The 24,396-nt window shown below is 38.7% G+C and overlaps 1 protein-coding gene across 3 annotated transcripts in view; it reads right to left on the reverse strand.

Annotated features, from left to right (window-relative positions):
- Window positions 1–24,052, reverse strand: part of Hr4 (nuclear hormone receptor 4) — a 148,538-nt gene extending 124,486 nt beyond the window's left edge. For all 3 annotated transcript variants that reach the window (XM_072022990.1, XM_072022986.1, XM_072022987.1), the window contains exon 1: window positions 21,845–24,052. The gene's annotated coding sequence lies outside the window, so the exon portion shown is untranslated. The remainder of the gene's footprint in view (window positions 1–21,844) is intronic.
- Between the last annotated feature and the right edge of the window lie 344 nt (window positions 24,053–24,396).

Raw genomic sequence — 24,396 nt, forward strand, 5'->3', positions numbered from 1 at the left:
TGGATTGAAAAGTCTGCCAGCAGCTAAATAACAATGCAAAATACAGTACGAATTTAAAGAAATTTCGTGTCGTATAAAGAGAAGAAGGAGGTCGCGGTGACTGGCAACGCAGTGTCGTTGCACTTCAGAAGCCCTGTAAAGCTTCCAAGCTCGTAAAGCATCGGTGAACGCATGTAATTTGCATCGGGGTTTTGGAATTTTTAGAGCACCTTACGCTTGTTTCAATCGAGGAAGAAAGAATGGCTAGTGACTTTCGTCATGCATAAAATGCAAAAAACGTTATGGTATCTCAAACATAATCATATATTTTTAAAAAATTAATCTTTCTGAAAGCGCGTGAAAGTAAATATAATACAGGGCGTGAGTGAAAATGTTTAATCGGATACCATCGAATTGGAATAAAATTCATTGTCTAGAAACAGGCAAACGAAGCTACTCTCTTATCACCGCTGCGGTAGGATTATCTTATTTCTTTTTTTTTTTTTTTTTTTTTTTTAATGGAATAGTCAGCTGACCGCAACAGCGAGGTCTATTGTCAAGTGCCTCTCTCTCTTTCTTTCTCTGCCGAGTCTGTTATCCGACAGGAAGGAAAGCGTGGTTGAGATTAAATTCCCTCCATTGGCAAGGTTGTTGCACTACATTCCCGACATTCATAGTCGTTCCATTTAAAGGTTAAGGTTTGCCCAATTTCACGATCAAAGAGAGAGTGCATTAACGCGCTCATTTCGAGTCGGACACCAGCTCCGAACAAATTTTATTTGATATACAAATAAAAAGTAACAATTTGAATAAATAATGTTTTTTAGTTTAATCATCAGTTGTAAATAACATAGCAAATAATCTAAAATGGTAAATATAAAAGACGCCCCGACCATTTTTTGAACAACCTGAGGCCTGCTTCGGACGAACGGTTTGCGGCAAGTCGGCGACGTTGGAAGAACAGAGAAATAAAGTTTTTCTATTTCACAAAGAAAGGATACATATGTATATGCATGTATTGCCTCGTTCTTTCAACACGCTGTCGCTGCGGCGATTTGTCGCAAACCGCTCGTCTGCATCGGGTCTAATACGCCACGATTATCGCACAGCAACCGAGCTACACGATTGGCAAACCAACTTTAACTTCCTCGAAACAATGTTCCAATTATTCTCTCTTCATTCGCAGGAGGAATCACCCGGCGCGACACGGCAGCTACGACCGAAGCATAAGAGACGCGTTTCCTTTTTCCTTTCAGGTAGGGTAGGTTTCCGTGAGTTTCAGAGCGAAGAGCCCCGACACTCGACAGAAAGACGGTAACGTTCGGCTCCTTTTTTAAACCGGTCGCTTTTTCTCGCCATTTGCTTCGGCTTTTAATAACTCCCACGAGTAAAAACGGCCCCTCCAGTGTGACCGCGTGGATACACGAGGTGGATACGTCTGTATGTATAACCACCGCCACCAGTCAATGACCCTGCTTTTAATGCCGAATACTCATTTGCTTCTCGCATCGAGACGAAACTCAGCCTGTTACCATTGCGGTACTTGCTGCTCATCGCGCGATTCTTTTCCGTGAATTTTCGTACGCATCAACGTCGTTCACTGTTGACAGTACTAAACGTCTCCGGGATTTGAGAGTACAAGTTATTATAAGTATTAGAGATAAAAACAATATAACAAAGCAATTTGAATGTTCAATGGATATAAGAATTCTTAACTGTCCGTAAAGTGATAAAGCAAGCAAAATCTATTCGCCACGTTTTCCTAAATCTTGTCGCATGTAAAATCAGGTCGACGATACATAAACACATGATAAGGTTTATAACATAAACATATAACATAAATTTACAAACAGGAATAAAAATATGAACAAAATGGAAGTTAACTTCAGTGCCCAATATGTTAATAGGTTAATATAACTACCATTGTCATTGTGAAACTTCCCGGTAACTATATTTCACGTGCAATACAATTTCACAATATTCACAAAATCATTTCTAACCTCCTAAAGCCTACATCGTTTACCTCCCAACATCAGCCACGATCACCGATTGTGGTCCCTTTATCACCAAGTTGTCCATAAAATGCACGGTGTCGGTTCGTATCGAACGACCCTACGGAAATTTTCGTTTTCCCCGGTCGGTAGCCGCGCAGTTGGCCCGCAGTCGGTTCCTCGACTCGTAAATTCTATTACGTCCCATTCAGGCAGCGCGTGCGTTTCGCGTGCGTCGCCTCGTGTTTTCGCGCGTCGAGACCCTGTCTCGGGATACGCACACGAATACACGCGGACCAGAGTTGCATTTCGATGTATTTTTATGCCCGAGTCATCGCTCCCACGGTGTAATTTTATCCGGCGTGAGTGATACGCAACGTTCCGTAGTGCGATCGCGGACACGAGAGAACACGTCGATCGAGGAAGAGACGAAAGTGACGAGCGTAACAGCGATTTCGTCAGGCTCACTAGTTTAAACAAGGATTTAGCGTTTCATTGATCGCAAACGTTTAAGTTGGCTCTTATGATTACTTTTCTCATTATATATTTATATTCTTATTAGTAGTACGTAGTAGTAGGTAATACAATACGGCATGCTAGAACCTACATATACAATTAGTATAGCTAGTTTATTTGCTGTAAAACCTCTTCGTCCTGACATACACTAACCTCTGTACATATTCCACTATCGCGCTGCAACGGCGACTATGGAAAAGGAATGAAGTTATTTAGTTTAATATTTACGCTGTAACATTTAGTAAAAACTAATGCCAGAAATGACATTATCTTACTCTATTCAACTTTGTTATCTCTATAATGATACAAAAACATGCGCGTAATGCCATTTTTACAACCGGTCTTGTAGATCACATCAGAAGTTTCCAAAATTACATCCGTATATTTAAGATGCCTACGCCTACACGTTCTATAATAAGGAAGAAGGAGATAGAGATAACAAATGTCTTATCACGTTGACTGTCTTTCGTTTGTCAAACGATACGAATATTTATCTGTATTTATGGCAGATAACTTCTCGTTGGAGAAAGTGTATCACGGTCAGTGACCTCGTGGTTATATAAGGTCTGAACGTCACCCGTCTCATTCATCGCATCTTTATTATTAATGAAATATAAATCGATATACGCCTACGCTTGCCGCGTAAATAGACTGACAGCGGCGTGGATTTGAAAAGAAAATAATAATTTACGAATTACAGAAACCCTAAGATCGTAGTGTCTGATGCTTCTTCGAAAGATCGAATGTCTCATAAAAAAAGTGTAGCAGATAAGGAAGAAAATCACAATTAAAAAATTATTTATATGTACAAGACCAACGAGAAAATATTAACACTTTATAGTAGATATCGCGAATATTAGTTAATTGGACGAGACTAACATTTTCCCTTCTTCTCCAATATCTTTATAACATTAAGGAAAATTGTTATTTAATATTTATTAACGTTCCTGGCTAAGTTCCGATAACCGAGTTCGAAGAAACGAATCGCAGGTGACAGACTAGGAGTGTACGGCGACCGCACATTTCAAACGGCTAGCACGCTTTTATCCTCCATTTCGAACGGATCCCTCTCTTCTCTCTTTTTTTATTTCTCTTTCCTACGCTCACATAAAACTAATTTAGCTACCGAGACGATGACTGCGAAAAAAGAACTGCCGCGATTGGTTCTCTTCCTCAGCCGAAATTGCGGCGGTAAACCTCGTGTTTTAATGCGGTGAACTTCGCATCGAATTTTTCAACATTACACAGACAACATTCCCAGAGCTGAAAATGACACCAATGAAACAAAGGATAGTTGTATTTTTCGACTGTTTTATTCTTCTGTCTCTTTTCCTTCTAATAGTATATCGATTGTACTTTATAAATACAGTTATTAACTATGAAAACTCAATGGTTTCTCTTAAATCGCGGTTATCTATAATATATTTAATATATCTATGTATTCCAGCCCGTTAGGATCGAATTTTCCAAATTTCTTGGTCTCCATATTATTTTACAAGACTGTCGGAAAAAAAGGACAAGGAGAGGAAGTAATTCCTTTCCCTAAACGCCAAACATTAAGAACTTCCTAAGTTCAAACCAAAACTTGCACGGTAGAAAGTTAACGGACTTGGAAAAAACCTGTGCTCCTCGTTAACTATTGCGTCACCAAACTTCACATCTCAGCCACGTTTCGTGTCGGACATCATACTCGAGTCATTTCTGAGAGTCATTTCACAGAAAATTATTTCGATGCTGGTGTTAAAACTATTCAACATCTTGATATTTCCGTCAAAGCCACTTAACGCAGCTCGTTGACTTCATTAATCGTTACATTAAAGCGTGCGACGAAAATAGAAGTATGAAGAAAAGAGTTTGTCTTCGGCGTTCTATGACCTGGGCTGTAGAATCGTCATATGTACTTCAAACGTTACAACAGCGCATTCAAGTAAACAGTCATAAACAACGCTACAACCTTGAGCTACTCAATGTTAAACATTGTCTGTTAAACTTAAGTATGTGAACTATCGTCTTTTCGATCCTGATGCGTACCTCGAATTTTTATAAACAAAAAATCATACATATCAACGATTGTTTCATGCTTTTCTTAAAAATTTGGGTAATCCATACGAAAAGGATTAAAAAAATGTAACAACACAAATGATAATTCCCTGATAAAAAAAAAGGCAGAAAGGACCTTCTACATTGAAGTGAACGATTCTATTGAACGACGTACGTAGAATTCAGACTAGTAAGGTGTCCTCCGACTAGTAAGTGAATCGTCCTCGGGGAGAAAGTTTATTGCAGTGGCAGTATTAACTTACATGATCTAGCCAACAAACAGACGATGGAACCAGCTAGGTTCCAAGCCTAGGATAAAATTAGCCAGGATTGGATCTCGTTCGAAGTTATGCTCGACCAGTTATGAGAACGGTTGTGCAACGTAGTTATAACCGCGCGTCGAGAACGGAGAACTCTTCCGAGATACGAAAAATTATATGAGATCTATCGGCCACGCGCGGCCACCGATGCGATGCGACGTTCTCCTTCCTTCGGTCGTTCAATATTTCTGCGGTGTCAATAATGTATTCCACGATGTTCATGACCGATCTGGCCGCAGGAAAAATCTTCAACAGAGGAACAGTGAAGATTTTAGGAAAATATATAGATAGGAAAACGCGATGAATCTGATTTAAATAATAGATAAATCAAGTATTTAATACGCTTTAATCGGAAGATCTAAAATAGCTGTTTGATAAAAGAAACGAAGTGACGAGGCACATAAAATATTCTGTTAAATCGAAAGTGACAAGAAAAAACTGTTCATTAATGTTTATTTAATATTCGACGTGAGTATAAAATGCATTTAATTTGGAACATCTACGAACACGTTTCCACCATTTATGTTCAAAATAACCCGTCGGAGTAGGTACTAATAGCCGTCAATAATAAATTAAAAGCGGCAGACAACGTTGAACGCAATTTCCGTGTTAATTAGTGATGGAAATGATGCCCAGTCAAGTGGTGTCAATAGTTTCGATGAAAGTATTCATATTTTGCAAATATCCAGGAATCCAGCGATATTGATCGCGTTCGATTACATGACCAATTACGTTAGGTATTTTGAAAATTATATCAGATATTTTTTATCTTTTACATCTTTAATTATTTTTTTGATAAGGAATCGTCTCCTGCTCGCTTACAGAATAGTTTCATGTACTATGAAACTGCTTAGATGTTCGTTTTTCGATACCCTGTGCGTTCTCAATCGTCAGACGTAAATGAAAACGCAAGAAACATCAACTCGGATATCGCACCTGTTAACCCTTATCGATGTTAATTGTTTTAGCTCGCGTAGCTTGCGTAAGCATTGTTATACGGAGAGATTCGACGCAATGATATCACGCGATTTTTAGTAGCAGATGCAAGGGATCGCGGACCGCTGATTATAATGCGGGAATATTCTTAGATTGTTCGAAGGTGATCAACGTCGTAGATAAATCGTAGAGAGTGATTTCGTTGCGGTTATACGGATCCGTGACTAATGTCACGGTCGATGAAACTGCGCCCTTTCGTTTGCCGCGCCAACAATTGTTTAAAGATCATGGTTCAGAGAAATCATGTTTTACGGATCAGCCATAATTTCATTCGATAAACAGCTAGATAAAGAAACATTTAGGGACAGATGCTCAGAATAATATCCGTTCTTTATACGCAAGCAATATGCAGGATGTCCCAGAATCGTAATACAATCGGAAAGGAGGAGCACGCGTTTTTAACAAATATTTAAATAATATATAAACTCGATCTTTTCGAAAACAGGGTTCTATAATAATAGAACTAATAATTTATTCTACATTCCCGACTTCTACATCAGGAATCACCTTTTCGATTGTACCTACAACGATTTAAAGAACACTCTGTATAGAACAGAATGTTATTTATACGAACCTGTTGAAAGACAAAACGGTTGATCGACAATTTATGATCTCATATTGATCACTTCTCAGCCTGATAGCCACGATCAAAGTGTGATCACAGTCCTCCGACGAACGTGGAATCTCATACAAAGAGGTGGCAACATCGAAATGTCTTGAACGATGAAACGAAATTAAGCCGTGGAAGAAAACACGTCTAATGAACGTCTTCGAGGCATAGAAAAATTCTCGTCGACATGAACAGGACGAATATCCAGTGACGGAAGCAAGATGAGCGAGTGAGTTATGGCTTGCTTTTAGATCGTGAGGATCTCTCCGGAGAGATCCGAATCGAGGTTTAGAAAGTGAGACGAGCTCGAGTCGTCTGATTTTTACCGATCCCCCGAGGTTTATAATCGCTATGAAAAGCGAATGCATTATTCGTGAATCACTGCGACGTACGATTCGAAAATTCAAATTGCATATTTTGTACGTGTAATGTATATGGTAAGAGGAAAATTAAAATATATAGCAAACTTGAAAATTTATAATTTTCAACACTGAACTACTTAAAAACCTTCCTGTTATACCGAAAACTCACTAGAGAATCATCCTAAAACCTACAATTATTATTTCAGATACCACGCGAAAAAAAAAAGGAATATCTTAAAACAAGTAGTATTTGAAAAAAAAAGGAAAAGAAGGGAAAGGGAGAAAGAAATATCTCTGAGGAAACAATCATTGTTTAGACTACGTGCAGAGCGTTTGAAACATTAGCATCGAGCGTTCGACGCTCCATTCAGCAAGGCTTGTCCGTGGTCGTCCACAACCAATAGCGAAATGGAAGCGAGAGTCGCGGTGAGGAGTTGCTCGAAAGAGGTGAAAGTCCATAGGCACATCATGAGCGACGTGTACCGCCATTCAGCCTGTGGCCCAGTCGTTGACTAGTGGACGGTCTGTGAACGAGTCGATGAGTCCAGTCGCAGCTGGACTCGCTACACTGGCTCTCGAAGCGGCGCGTCGTAGACGAAGATTCCGCTAACTTACTCATCGTACCGCTAGTCCACGCTTATTCCGCGTCTGTGCGCGCCACGTCTGCGCTGTCAGACCACCATGCTGATCGTTGCCGCTCCGTGACTTGCTACGTGACTTCCGGGTTTTCCCTTTCCGCCTCGTGACTCATTCGCGTCAAAATCGGAACAGCGTGGATCCAATATACACAAATTGGTATACGCGTTCATGAGTTATCAAACATTCAAATTTCTATGTTTTAGCGAGACAAAGCAAGAAAAGATGAGCAGATAGAAGATTGCTTATAGATGTTAATTTCAATATCATATTTCTAAACCATAATTTCTGAATCATCTATAATCTAATTAAGAATTAGATTATTTTCAAATCAAATTGGAGATTGGTTTTTTGTTGTAGACGACGATAGCATACTTTAATGTTATCGCTGCAACCGTCAGCGACACATTATTGTAACGTTCGTCTACAACAGTCTACTACAGTTGTACAGTAACAAGGCGCGAGTCCTACGCTTATGAACCGTGCGGAAAATGGAAACGTCTGTATATATATATTAATGTGTGTGTATGTGTGAACTCAGTCAAAAAGCGTGCGCGCAGAACAATGAGTTAGTCAGCTCAGTCTGTTAACATCCGTCGCTGAAGCCATTGTAAGAAATTATACTTTGTTATATTCAAAGTCTGATTTTTGTACACCCACTATCCCCGCATAGTCAATATTGAAATGTCTAAAATTTACTGATAATAATGATAAATTATTACAATATTAAATGCTAATAAAAATATTATTGACTTTACTTTGACAAATTTAAACTTTAATTCCTACCTCATAGTCAAGATAAAACTTCAATTTCTAAACATCTGATCATTTTTCACAGCACGAAGGAAATACAACACTTAACAAATGATAACTCTACAGCGCCATAATAGTTCAAGGAACTCAAAGATCGCAAGGCAATCCGATCCAACCGCAGATACCGCTATAGTTACTCACAGTACCGCTAGTCCAAGGTTATTCGCATACCGCGTGTAGCAAGCTGGATCATTATGGTGTCCCATGTTCCGCAAGAACCCCGTTTTCCCTTTTACCATCCTCCCCTCGCTCGTGGGATCCCACGTGGGTGAAAGTGAGATCGACGCCTTATTGAAACCGTGAAAGTGACACGCTGTTTTAGTCTTCTCTCTTCTCTTCACCTTATTTCCTTTCTTTCCTTTTTTTTTTTTTTTTTTTCTAACCTACGAACTTACGTACATCACGTTTAATAGTTCATGCTGCGAAAGGATAACTGCTATTGGATTAACGAAGGGTGAAAATCGATATAATAGCCCTTAGTTTGTTATAAAACAAAGAGGAGGGAAACATTTTATCTGCGATCATCCAAAAATTCATGGCGTATTTGTTATTTTTCTGTTCGACACTGTTGAGTAATCGATAGGATTTGTTTATGTTAAATGGAATGAATGTGTTTAGACAAAAACTTTAATCTTAGACATCTTAAACACAGTGAAATAGACATACGTAGGACAACTTTATAGAACAACAATCGAGGTATCGAGGCCACCAGAAACAATCAGAATGATCTAAATATTTCTGCATTACATGAATATTTAAATAGTCGATCTCACCTATTTACTGTATATAATTGTATATAATGAATTCCAAAGTCACGTGAAACATAAGCAGAATGATCTGAAAGAGTTCTGCAGTAATAGTAATTCGGCGAAAGCTTCATCAACTTCTTGTCGAAATTATCAATCGAGCCTAAACTAGACTAGAATTTTATCCAATAAATTTCTCTTAAGGTTCGACATTCCTGAGAAAAGAAAATGAAATACTCAGGTGCACTTGATACAACCCCGAGGATACGACTCCTCGTTACATAGCGTTTAGAGTGCTTTCGAAGTTCTTAATTGCAAAAAAGAGGGATTTATTGGAAGGAGAAATGGTAAGAAAGAGAGGAAAAATGAGAGAAGAGACCTAGAAGGAAGGCTAAAGAGTGGGCGATGAACCACTGATGATACCACGTAATCAAAAGTTTACGAATTATGGAGCATGCATAATGCACGATCGGATCTACTGTAACATTCATGCAAATCCGCATAAGGCTCCTCTGCGCTTATTATCCATTTCGCGTGTTCAATCAAATTTTCACGATTGTAAATTTCAGTATAAACGTAACAATACACTGGTTCAACTAAATCGCTAAAACACGAGGATGTGGTTTGTTTCGAATTTTGTCTTTGGAAGTGGTATTAACCGAAATCGAATTACGTTTCGATGTAGACTAAATTCAGTTAATCCCATTACACCCTTTGAGTCAATTTCGAAGCAATCGAATCTTAAAAGATAACCATTTACTCTCGATATAATTTAAAGATGATCTTGTGTATAATTAATATATCTAAAGAATGCATCATACAAAATGAAATATTTAAAATAACTGACTATATTATTCTTCTTCAAATTAAAAAACATCTTTTTCCTAACATATGTATATTCTTCACTTTTAATATTCTTTAAATATATATTATATCCAATCGTACTTCATATATTATATGTGTAGTATTTTGATTTTATCGTTCCAAGCGTTATTTGTTTCTGAGTAATGCAGAAACTGTTACAAGCAAGTTTAATATCGTACCGCTTTCAACAGTTCGTAGAATGAACAACAGCATGTCTGCCTATTAAATGCGAACGATTTTTTCCTTTATACAGATTTCTTTTAAAGACATGAAGTTTACCTTGAGCTTTTCAAACCATACCCCGCGTTTCCATCTCGATCGTTAAATGATATCTCTGATCAAGAGATACGTAATTGCGTGAATATTTGCATCGTTTGCACAAGGTAAACTATCAGTTGTGTTTTAAAGTGTTTTTAAACCAGATTTGCTTCTAATATAAAGTGTTACAAATGCAACGATTAAGAACGTAGTTATCAATAATACCAATATCTATTTCTTTTCTGAAAAAAATCTATTAACAAAATTATAACTGAATATATAACTAGGAGAGAACCGTGTGTCATCTTCGTCTCCTTAAAAAAGAATGCAGTCTTGCGTCCGCTAACTTGTAATAATTTTACGAAACACGTGTCAATTATTTCTTATTCTCGTTTCTTTTACATTTCAATTCCTCGATTCATATTATCGATTTTGTCCTTGTACATGTATCCACGATACTGATCAATCGCGAAACAAAGAGAACTTGGTAACATTTTATTGAGAAATCCATTTCGTCGTGGTAAAAGTTGAATAAACGAAATCTCGCTCCAGCGCCACTGATTCCTCATCACGCTATCGTGCATGTTGCTCAACGAAATTGCGCGACGATAGATCGAGTACTATAGTGAGGGCGTGGGAAGGTCCTAAGTGCGGCATATCGACGCCCCGTGAGGGTGAAGTCCTTGAAGGGTTCTCGAAGACGAATTGACGGATAGGGACGATGGTTTCGTGCATTCCTGCAGGCAATTCCACAGCAGATGGAGTCGGCAGCAGGAAAAGCGGGCGAACACGAAACACCATGGGGTAGGAAGCCGGACGAAAGTGTTTTCACACGCGGGAGGTCCTAAAAGCTTAAAAAAGAATGGCCAAACTCAACCACAGAAATACGTATTCTCGATTTCCATCAGACGTTTTCTAGATTTATAATAATTTGTGTAATGGAAAAGTGACACTTGTATTCAATTTTATATATTAAAGTTTGAAATACATGAACTAAAATTTAATCGAGTAAATTAGAATTTGATAATTTAGTACACATTTTAATATTGGGATGATGTATGAAAAGTAGGAAAACAGAAATTGGAAATTTTCGTGTAGAAAATCTTTGCAAATCGAATATTAAAATGGTTTTATGACTGGAAATATAATATTCTTATATGTAAAAAAAACAACCATTTTTAAATCTAGTATTTATTATATTATCTTTAAAAAATAAGTTATACTTCGTCATTTAATATTAACCTTTCGTATTGTACTGACTTGAAACAAGTAATCATTCATTTCGCATAATATACTTTCAAATTTAGTTATCTTATATACGTTAATAATGTCTTAAATGTAATAATTAGACTGCGGATTTTTATGCAAACTCACATTTGTACGAGTGTAATTAAAAATATGGAACTTAGATAGAAAATTGTTTTGCCTGCTAAACATAGAAGAGAACACCATTCCCTGAATATTGCATATATTTTTACAAGTCCTTTGCACTCTACGCAGTTTTGCACTTTCAAAATTCTCATATATCCATAAAAGTTTTCGATCTAACAGTACGTCATCTATATAGAGGTTTCTTGTATTGCTCGCATTTCCTGTATCATTAAATTTATATTAAACGTACGTTACTATATTTACATTTACGAGGACTAAGCGAATTCACCCTCATTAACGTTCAATAGGTGCTAAGAAAGAATCTTTGATTCAGAAACGTCCTAATTAATGGATTAATTTTTCACACAATATTAGCCTTAACAATAAGAAGTACCTCGAAGAAAGTAAAAAGAAGCCACATGTTTCAAGAGTTTTTCCAATGAAACGAAACATTATTTGTCCTTTCGAATACGAAACAACACGAACCAACAATCATGAACGCGAATTAGCACAACAATAACGGAATTAATGGACGAAATAATCATCTTTAATTCGAATATTGATTCCGGGAAGTTGTTTCTCACGATTGGCAGACGTCGATAGCGAGCGTAGCAAATCGCCTATTACTGCCTCGCTGTGTTACAATCGCGATAATGGCCAACGCAATAAGACCACCGTTCTGCGCTTTTGATTCCTTCGAGATGGGCCTGGATTCGATTAACGGAAAGATATAATTGGTAGAATAAAGAATCTGATCCGGCAAGAACGAAACAAAGAATTACAACAAAATTTAAAGAACGATTCGATCGAAGTGTGATGATTTTACGTTGAAAAGCAATTATGAAATGGTAGAATTAAAGTGCTCGGGCTTTCAATTTTTGTCTGCTTAAATTAAATGTCCATTGACATATGATATATTTGAAAGGGGAAAAGAAAACATAAACATAAAATGTGTAAAGCTTTTAATGTTTGAAAGTGCAATGTTCATAAGATTAAAAGCCTTTGCGTTTCGTAAATATAAAGATATTTCAAACTCGACTACTTTTAAAATAATAGTTGAGGGATTTATAAGTTTTTAAATAGATAAATGATGTTACAGATCTTCAAAATGTTGAATAATTTGATTATAATAATAAAATATATATTTATACTATTTATAACTTTGGAATGTCGAAAATTTGCAACAATAATAATTAAATAAAAATTGAAACATTTTATCATTATAATAATGACTTTTTAGATATAGTTCATTGTTTAATATATGCTTCGGTAAATATTTAAAATTATATAATTTGTAGAACTTCAAAAATGGATTTGGCATGGAATGGCATTACGAGTTACATAACATACAGAAATCACTATTTTCTAACAGTATCTTCTTTTATTCTGAAACACAAAGCACATTTCATGTTACTCTTTTATGAATTAAAATGAGTTTCACATAGTGGTATTATTTTGAATTAGGTGCACAAATATATCTTTCACTCAAAGAAGCATTGTTTCATAATTCTTCTAAAAACTGATAGTAACTGATACTTTATTTTCTTTATAAAGAGCAAATGACTATCATATAGTACGTATTTGCTTATTCATAGAAAGTTTCTGAATTACTTAGGTTAATTACAACCATGTTCCATTGATATTATCGAAGTTAGTAGCTAAATATATTACACTGTAAAATTTTGTTTACCCTGAAGAAATCAGCAACTTGTAAATTAATTAATAAATGAGCGTTATTTAAACTATATTCATCTTTTATTTCATATAGGGAATGTTACAAACATCTATACAAAAATGTCAACGTTTCAATGTCAAAATGTTGTTACTTAAATGTCACAGTTTAACAAGAAATATATACATACTATCGCTTCAAAGGAATTCAACCACGATCCGAACACTATGTTCTGCGGTTAAACATCCACATTTACAACGATTCTGTTCATCAAAACGTTTCGAGCTCTTCCTGGTGTCGCAAGCTTCATCTACATTTCATTTTATACGACCTATTGGCCAACCGGCCGATGCTCAAACGGTACTTCTGATATTTAGTCTGCACGAGTTTCGCAACGCCGCGCGATGCCGAGGCATCGGTATACACGGTTGCCTAGTACCGAATCGAATTAATTGCCAGCGAACCGATTCTTTTCGGTCGCGAACAACCCCTCTGGGACGATTCATCGTTCGATCAGAAATTCGTTTAATAAATGAAACGCGTTCAATCTCTATGAGGATAACAAGCACGAATTCTTCCATGGTAAAAGAAACGTTATAAATCTCTACTTTTAATTAGACAATTTGTTTTGCATTGGCAAAAGATTATGTGATTAATACGACTATAATTGGAACTCACATCCTGTCAAATCCATAGGTCCGTATTGTTCTACGAAGTATTTATACGCGAGATAATGGTTGGAAAAAAGAAGAACTAAGTTATTTTATAGGTCAGAGAAAAAAGATAAACTTGCTTTTCTGAATCGTCACGATGGCCATGTTTTTTCGTCCTAAACGAAAATTATGAATGAAATCATGACAAAACGAAACGAATTGGGAATGTAATATGTATATACTAACATGTTCCCCGTTACAGCGCTTTATCTGACGGCAGCGATCCATTCACCCGATTAAAATTAATTGTAGCAATAATGGTGACCTTGTAGCCGACGAGTCTGCATACCGTTCGAAATAAACGGTCTTTCATTAAAAAGGTGATCGGAGGGAAGGAAACGTATCACTTGATGACGAGCAACTTTCTTTCACGAATCTGCGTGATATACCATTTTTTACGGTAAGAGAAAATAGTTGGAATAGACATTAATGCGGATTAGTATATTCGTACTACAAATAAAATATGTGTTGGTATCGTGAGAATTTGTACGTTTCTTCCCTACAAAATATTTATTATACAGATAAAGGAACGTACTTATGTACTTCGCTTAATCAAGAGCTAAAAAAGAGTTTGCAATTTGAAATTATGTTCTATAAAATTAATTCAGAAAGTCGCGACACAAAAACCCACCCTTAAAACCTATTTTCTCTCATTACCAACATCCATTACTCAAAACAAACTTTCTGCATCCCTTTCAATATACTATCATCCATCCACCTCTACCCAGATTCAACAAAGCAACCCAAGTAACAGCCTACTTCGATTCATAAAATCAGTCGGTACCGTATCCTATGACACTATTCGCCACCCTTTGACAACTCGAAATAACAAGCTCGTCATCAGTGTCAACAATCCATGCTGTTCCATCATCCTTTTCCTGCAGCAAACGAGTCATCGTGATTTCCCTTGGAAATCGGAAAATGGGCCGAACCGCTATGTAGTAACATGCTGTGTGAGGGTTTGTTTTCGTCGAGGCACGAAGGCAATGGCGTAGCCGTGTGCAAGTAAGCCGATTACATATGCGGTCTTGATCAGAGAGAGGATGAGAGGCGCGTCGCAAGAACACTGTCAGTGCGGGGGCGCTACTCGCGCGGTCGTGTCGACCGCGGGTGTCGGCGAGGAATAGTCCACCAGAGCAGGAAGGGATAACGAGCGCGTGGTCGAGGTGGGAGAGCGCCAGGCGGTAAAGTGGGGGTTGTTCGGTGGCACTGGTGGCAGTGGTGGCAGCAACGGCGTGCTCGGTGTCATTGCCTCGACGCTCGGGGCGGCCAGTGACTCCATCACTGACCTAGTGCCGAGGATGGCCGATCGGAGGCGGAAACGGCCGAGCCAGAGTCCGTCGACCTCGGCCGGCCTCCAGCGCGACACACACCGATCCTATGAGTAGCGCCCCGCTACCGTACACATTGCGCCTTGTCCTTCTCTTTCTGTGTCCCCTCCCTATTCCCTACGGCTCGTCTGCACATCTCAACGCTCTATCGTTCTCCGCGTTTTCTCTTTCTCTGTCTCCAACGTGGCCGTCTACCCCGCTCGATCTGCTTCGATCTCCGTTTCACCGCGTCTCTTTCTTCAAGCTTCTCCGGGAGCTTTCCATCTCTTGTGCTAGCCGCCCATTATGTATACAGCGTACATAGGCCGGCTGCTGCTGTCCGGTCGCTCCTGAAAACCGCGGAAATGCGCGAGTTACGGTTATGCGTGAGTTTTGTAACTGCGCGAGGAGGAAGAAAGGAGGAGTGGCGCGGCGTGGTGCGGCGTGGCGTGGCGTGGCGTGGTGTGCACCACGCGAGGCTATACCGCATGCCGCGCCGCGACACAGGGGCGAAGGAGGCAGAAGGGCGGTCTTTTTCCATTGCAGGCTCACGCACGCGGGCCTAGAAAAACGATGCCTCGCGTCGACGTGAAAACGAAATCCAGACGTGTTGGTTTCGAGCCTGTTCTCCTCGGCGCACATTGACGAACGACCGGTAGACGTATCGGTTTTATGACGGGGAATCTGGCAATTTCACCGTAGCAGAGAGCTCACTGTTTTCGATGATGGAATTTCAAAGGCAGTTTAGCACAGTATAGTACGCGCAATGGATCGACAAGGGGAATGCGGGACGGACGGACGGTCGGTTCGTGTTCGATGGATAGGGCACAGCTCACGAAGTATCGTTACTTATTTCGATAGCCGTGCAAGCGTCGTGACTATGGCTATGGATGTCCTATTCTCGACAATCGTCCGCTACACAATCGTTCGTTCATTCGTTCCGTCGATCGATCGACTTCGACATCTTTCGCTTCAATTTTTAGTTGCATCATCGTTGCTGCGAGATTCTGTTCCATGTGAACGTTTCAGTTAATTGCTTATGTATGTCAATGTATTTTATTCCTTAACGCATTAATAGATGAATAATATATTTGTTAATATAATTTAATGGAAAGACTTAACTCTTTACAAGTACATATTGCACGAAAAATTGATTACGATCTTTATCTTAATTTGAAATTTATAGATTACTGTAATAAGTAGTTACTATAAATTACAAACAGATTATTTATTGATATAGAGCTGTACTAATTCATTAAGAGGCTATAGTGGTCAGTAAGTAATATATACAAATTATAGTTGCATAGGCATATAAGTTACAAGTCATCGTGCATGTCAAGAATAACCTTTCGATTACATCTTCGTCTCGTTCCATTTTTCTCTGACGAAATACACGAGTAGAAGACGCCTCTATGAGCCAACACATCCGGAACACCTCGCATACAAGAGCGAGACAGATGTACCCGTGGTTCGTGACAAATACAATGAGATTGTAAATCAAGTTGGGTAGCCGACCAACTATCGAAGGAAATATCGCTGTCGCGCGTATGAATCATTACGAGTACGACCAGGTATATTATCAAATAATCATGCATGAAAAGAAAGAAAAAAGCGGAAACGCTAAAAAAGAGGTCGAATAATCGTTGCGATATGTCTGTTCTGAAGTTCCGAGTGGAACAACCGAAAGAAATCTATTCCATTGGCTGACGAATGAAAGCACAAGCCGCCCGAACTAATTGTTGTCACAATGAACAACGCGAGCTAAGGAAGTTGTATACAAACTGGCCGTAGCTGTTGTATATGTATGAAATACGGTCACGCCCAGCAATTTGACAGTTTCTATCGATAGTCCAATGATACAATGTGGGGAAAAAACACGTTCATCAAAAATATGCGTGACTGTCGTTTTCGGGTCGCTATTGTGAAGAGAATCCAAAGAGAAACGGGCGTAAAAAATGTCGTAAAAAAACTGTCGTAAGAATTTGTTAAAAGAAAGTAATTTGTCATTAATTTTCAGTTGCGATTTAACGATTTAGTTGGTTTTTCAGAAGTTATTCAGAATTTACGTTCAAGTACATATCTTTATTTACTAGTTAAAATACCAAGGTAACTACGCTATCAACCACGTTTACCGTCGTATTTATATCACGGACACGACGTGAAATTACGTAATCTTGAAATGTATCGTACAAAATCACCGATCTCCACACAAATGATTTTTATAGTGCTCTGTACCTTCAGCTGTCTCTATAAGATTTAATCGAATGCAAACACGTTGTTCGGGTCAGTTCAAGGAAACAAAATTCTGATCCTACGAGATTAACTAATTCCATCTATCTATCTTTATCCACTCCTACTTCATAATTGTAAGTCGTCTAACTCTTCTTCTGGTACAAGCTTCACATATCTCATGACGTCAAATTCGACGCTTGCGTTCAGCGAATTTTTTAAGCATTCAAACCGCGAGGTATTGCCTCAACTTTTCACTGCTCTTGCATTCTGGCCCGTGGTCATTGTCGATCGTAGTGACGGAGGACAATTATGGTAAAGATATGCGGAATGCATCTGTTTAGTATATTGAAATACTCGTGGTGAGACCGGAAACGAGATAAATGGTCCCCGCTGTTACCATTCACCGACGAACAAACGTGGAGAGACACTTTCCAATGTTAGTCGATATCAAAGACAAGAACAGTCCGTACTGATGGCCTGTAAACATTACAATCACAAAATATCGCGAATGAACATAACCACAAGGTAAACTCTAACGTGGCGCTTTTTGCAGCCATGAGTGTTTTCTTGAGTTTAAGATGAATAAAATAGGAGACGTTTGGGGGCGTTCAAATTGTAAAATGGTTTTTTGAAGTCAGTTGTCGAGTGAGTTCGTGCTATATCGTTCGACGTTGTGGATTTTGAAACTCGCGCTCTTGGAATTTAACGTTTTTATTGAATGTAAGGCGTGGGACTTAGGATTCAAGCAAAATAATTGAAAGAATATCTTGAAGCTGTAAATTGTGAGTTATACTCTGCAGCTGGTTAACTACAATTGAAATTTACTTAAACTTTACTTTTGTTTTTATTATAAATGCTACTAAACTAGATTATAAAATGAGCGAAATATTTTTTGGCAATAATGGTAATCGATAAAGGAATTAATTCAGATACTGGAAGTATCAGCATAACTCAGAGTTTGAATTTAGTTTTAAAATGTGAGTTTAACGTTATTTTAGCACTATTTAAAATGAATATGGCGTAAATATCGAAAATTTATATTTTCTTTATCCTTCGTACAGTTTCAGAGCAAAAGAAATATCTTTCCGCTGGTGGAAATACGAACACGCGAATTCTGTGAAAATTAAACTGGATTTCAAAAGCGATGGAATCCTTTTCATCGATCGAAATGATTTTATGCGTTCGATTTGATTGCGTTCGCAAACTATTTCTAGTATTTTCCGGTAATTAAAATTATTAACATACGTTCATGGACAAGCGTGAATAATTTTACGGATATCTGAAAACGAATGTTTCGTGGGAACAATTTAAATGTTATTATGTACACTATATATATATATATGTATATATATACAATTTAAATGTTTTAATCGACTTATTTAGTAGAAACTTGAATTTCTTATGGTCACCAATTCTCTCAAAAAAATTTAATTCACCGATGCGTCTATTGTTGCCGATAAAGTATTTCATTTTTCTCGCGAAAATCTGAATTTTCATATTAAAAATATTCAAAGAAAAATTAAGGAGAAGTTTGCAATCTGTTTACGAGAAAAAAGCACATTTATTTTATGTTAAACGCAGATTTACAGATAAATGTTTGCTATAGCAAGTAAAGTGTAGTAGCTAAAGAAGGGAGATACCGTTGTCCGTTGATCATGATCATGAAATGTATATTTTGGCTGCATTAAAATATCAGAGAATTTATTAAAGAATTAAAAGTATCTTTTCCAGATGAATTAGAATTGTTAATATATTAGATTAATATTCATTTGAGATCGCCTTTTCTGATTCATGATATGCGGTTATGTACAGGTATTTTTCACTTGAAAATTAATAATTATATTTCTTAGTTTTTAAAGAAAACAGGGATATCTTAGCTGATCTTACATATATGTAGAATTATAAAATACATAAAACTGTACGTACGTGCTTTATTTATAGATAGTTTAAAAAATGTTTTCAAATTGCCGTGACTTTCTATTTGCTTGCCATATTTATATTTCACAAGTATGTATATTTTCACATTAATTTTAAGTGTTAATGTATAAAATATTTAATGTATAAAATATATTCAATCAGTAAAGAAATATTTAAATTATGGGATGAAAGTATTCCTTGTATTATTAATAGAATAATTGATCGTTTTTGCGTATAAGGTGAAAAAGAGTGAGGTGTATGGGGAAAAGAAAACGAAAGAAAGAGAGACGAAGAGAGAAAAGCGGGACAGGTATGGATATGGCGCGCCACGTGCACCGAGATTCGCACGTTCCTAACCTACCCTATTCGTTAACCTGACCCATGTCGCGATTCCTCCGTAGGTCGATTCCCATCGAGCACGAATTAACCTACATAGGCATAGGCATTTCTGCGGGCACAAACCATAGGTTTCCGTCGATACAAAATTAACCAGCGCTCACCCTTCCGGTGCAACGAACCTTTCCACTCGATACGCAATCTCTCTTCCCCTATTGATATCATCGTTTCTTTCTCTCCTTCCTTCCCTTCTCGCCATCCTCTCTCTTTTACAGAATCTCTCTTCTCGTAATTCTTTTCCTTTTTTGAGAATTTCTCTCCCTACAACCCCTTCTTTTGGAAGAAGAAAGTGATCATTCTAGTGATTCCAAGGCATTTATGCCTGGAGTATTTTATAGAGTAATTTAAAAGGAAGCGATTAATACTAATCACTGGATAGTCCATTGAGTTTCGGATATTCAGTTGGAAATAATAAATGAAAATAGTTTCATAATTTGATACGGAATTTGGAACGTTTGTGAAGTTAAATGAAAACATTTGAATGTAATGTATAGTATTGCAAAAAGAAAATCCTCTCTGCCTAAGAAGCAGAGGTGTCATTTTGCTTGGAAAATGAATAACGCTTGATGAACATTCCACTTCGCGACATCCTTTCGTTCGATTTCGCGCGCGACGCCCTTTTCGAGACGAAACGGGAGTCGCATAGAAATGTAACCAGATGAATGTCTGCGACGTTTTACTGAAGAATTTCGGCCAAGCATATATTTTACCTTCCAATCCGGTCAAGTCCACTCGCTTTTGTACTCGTTGCACTGGATTTCGGAGGGGATCAGCCGAATTTCGAACGAGTGGAATTTCGTTTTCCCTCGTCGCCCTACATTTCCAAATTCCGATGCGTGCACATCAAAATTTGTAGATTGCAGCACTTGAGAGTTATTTCGGGTCGAATACATGATTATTCAATTTTTTGAATAAATGCTACTAATTTTTTGAATTATACTAATAATACTTTGAATACTTACTAATAATTATTATTGACTAATAATAATTATAATAATTATAATTATTACTCCGAACTAAATTAATTCATTAAGGTATCCACAATTCGCACATTAAAGTTATAAAATTATGTATCAAGGACCGGAATATAAACTGTATAAAATTGAAAAGATACAGGTTAAGATCTTAAGAAGAATGTTAAGACCTTCCCAATGTATAAAATTATCTCTGCTGACTCGTAGATATATTTATCAGAAATCCTAGAATGTGTATTTTAATATGCCGTGAATGAAACTAGCGGTAGTCGATGAGAACAAATTGTCGGAGGAATCTACTCGCGCGCAGACAATGACTTCGCGTAGAGTAAATCGCAGATTCCTTTTCTTTCACGGAGGAAGGGAAACGCTCTCGAGCACGCGAAAATGAGAACGAGTCGCGGTAAGAGACAGTGAAGCAGTGAAACTCGATCCGCAAGCTTAGAGGTCGTTTCTATCTGTTTCCTTTCCTTTCTACCGCAAGAGTAAAGTTCCATTCTGTAACTAGCAACGGTACACTAGACTCGCGAACACTCTTTCTTCGCGTTTCTCAGATAATGATATTGTTGGTATCGAACGAACGAATTCTTACACATATCAATCCCTGTTAAGTTTCAAAAATATTAAAGCATTCTACTCTGGATACTTGGATATTATGTGTTTGCAGATTTTGCTGGACTATGATTTACCGGATAATCTAATCCATACATAATCGATAGAATAATATCGATAGATAGATGATATAACTTGTAACGTAACAGTACAATTAGTATTGCTAACGAAATCTGATAAAGTTACCAACAGATACTGGTAGATTGTTCCTATTAATGATTGTCCCAATTCCTAACAATATACGAAATAACACAGTAATAGATAAATAAAAAGTTTCAAAGAACGTAGACGTATAGCTATGTATGTAAGTAATCTGTAACTCGGAAGGCATTACAGAAAGTTAATAAAAAACGACGATCGATCCCACAAACGCCTGATTGCTTTTGAAAGCTTCTTCCATGAAAAGAACAGGATACCGATGTTTTTACTTCATCGATCGAGAACGTACTGAAAAATCGAAGGGATCGATGCCGAGAATCAATATTAACGGCATATGGCGTACATGGTACAACTTACATTTTTGGCTCGTCGATGATCGGCCATCAACGTGAGCGGCAGGTGTTAGCGTAGCCTCTTTTCCCCACCTGTGCGGTGTTCCGGAAGTACGAGCGTGGACGACACCGGGCCGGTCGCGATCGTGGCCGCCTTCAGCTACTCCCCAACTCGTCGCACCTGCGTGTCATTCTCCGTCGCGGATTATCTGCCTTGTAGTATCGGACCTGTCGTCGAGTAAGCCAAGCCCAGCGGGTTCGCTAGCCAGGAAAATCGTGATGTCGATCACTTTCACTGAGCGCCGCGCGTTCCCTTCCGTGTTACAATCACGAGACGACTAGGGGCGGAAGGGAAGGGGGCCGAGAAACGAAGAGAAGAGGAACGCAGAAACGGGCGGCGAAACGACGAGGAATACAAGTGAAAGAGAAAGAGAAAGAGAGAGAGAGAGAGAAAGAGAGAGAGAGAGAAGCGGAGAAAAGAAAGATAGTCGCGCGTTGATCACAATGAACGGAAGATGAGAAAGGAACGGAAGATGAAGCAGACAGTGAGAAATAGGGACGGGGCAAATAGGAGAAAGGGGAATCGCCGCGTCGGAGTGCCGGTGGATCGTCACAGTTTCACTTTTAAATTGCTCGAGGCGCTCGCTCGCTAGCCACTCTCCACTTGCTTTATTCCGCGCTGCTGCGTTGCGACTAGGTCGCGTGCGTGTTGTGTACGAGGATTACCGTTACCGTTAACGTGACGTAGACAGTCACCGGTAACGTCATAGACCGCTCACTCTCCGGGTGTGCTCACCTCTTCCTGTTGGTATTCCCCGCCCAGCTAGTCGCTTTACTTCGCGTTAACGAACTCCCGGATTGACTTTCGATATATACGTATACTTGTACGATACGTGCTTCACACCTTGTTGGAACCTGGCTGCGGGGTTCCGATACCATCGAGTCGTTCGACTGGTTCTGCAGGAGCGTCGCTCTGTTACATATCGGTTATCGTCCACTCTTCTCTATTAGCGTTGACCGCCAGGCTGTTGTTGGTCCATTTACCGGATTCTTTCGATCGGTCGACCACGTCAACGAACTTGAGTTCGATCCTCGTGATCCATTGTTCTACTTCTACAGGAAACAAACGATCCTGCGCTGTGAATCAACGCTCGACATCATTGCACGATCGTTAACTATCTTCCAGCTTGCGCTTCATACCTCTCTGTGGGTTAATGATTCGGCTGGAAGATGCGTGCTGTTTACGACGAGGCAGCTCACGAGATAAAAACTCAAGACAATGGACAACTGTCTAGCGAAACTGTTTCTTCTTCTTGATCGTCTTTCCTCGATTACTGCTATCCGTCAGTCTGGTTTGTGCACCGGCACGCCAACACACGACAGAATCACGACGCTTTCGAGTACTTTCCGCCAGCGATTCGCGGTCATCACAGTTCAACATCAAGCCTGCCGTCTTCGGTCACCGAGCTACTATTCTCGTGCGTACGTTTACGCGACGAGTTTGCCGATTATTTGTTCCAAGAACTTATCCTGCAACTGCTGGAACCGTGCACGATTCTTCCTCGTTTAACGTTCGCTGCAGAGAAGTAAAATGGCTCATGGCACGTGTCCCTTGACGGCGAAAGCGACGCGAGCGTGAGCCTTTTCAACGGTTTACTCTGTCACGATTACTAGTGGTATTTACTCGATACTTTGCGTTTCGTTGGTTACAATCGACATTTTAAGAGACAAAAAAGCTGCAGAAATAAATTTTCCTTCGTTTGAAATTTGATTTGTCTTTTACGTTTACTGCTGGGTACAATTTACGTACAGTTTATTGTATCTAATAATTCATTAAACTATTATATCAAATTCTCTTTGATCGCGAAAATCGATACTAAATTTCTTTTCTCTTCTAAAACTGACATAATCTCTGGCGAATAGTTGGAGAAATAAATTATGCGATAGTAGATAAGAGAATGAAATTATTCGATAGTAACTTTCTGGTGACATCGGTCCAATACTTTTCCCCCTCTTGTAATTTGGAATTCCGATTTACGCGTGGCTCAGTCGCGTGCACCATTCGCCAACGGACCTGTTTTATGATAAAAGCATAGACAGCTGGCCTGATATTCACGGTGGCAACGAACCGCGGCAACGTCCCGCGGCAACGTCCGGCGCCAACGTCCCGCGGCAACGTCCCGCGACACGGAAAGAGCAAAGGGGGTGCGCGAGATCTCCTCTCCTAAGCAAACACCAGAATATGCGAGGATCTGTGCGAACGCACAACGACCTATGAAAAATCCAATGAGGTTTGAAAAAGAAATTCTATACGATACAAACCCCTTCCTATCGATCTATCGGATCCTTTTTAAAGACTATCATCAAAATCAATATGATTCTTTAAAAGATACGATAGAATGTGAATAGAAATTAGCTTTTCTGAGGTGATCAAATTTCGTAAAAGAATCTCGTATAGATGAATTTGTATCTTCTTGGAAATCTGAAATTAACGACAGCTATACATTCTTCGGCATACTCATCGAACATATCAGCAAGCTTTGGTTACGATAAGGTTCGATCGATAATTGACTCGTT

Source organism: Bombus fervidus, chromosome 3, assembly GCF_041682495.2.
Source record: "Bombus fervidus isolate BK054 chromosome 3, iyBomFerv1, whole genome shotgun sequence".
Lineage (NCBI taxonomy): Eukaryota > Metazoa > Arthropoda > Insecta > Hymenoptera > Apidae > Bombus > Bombus fervidus.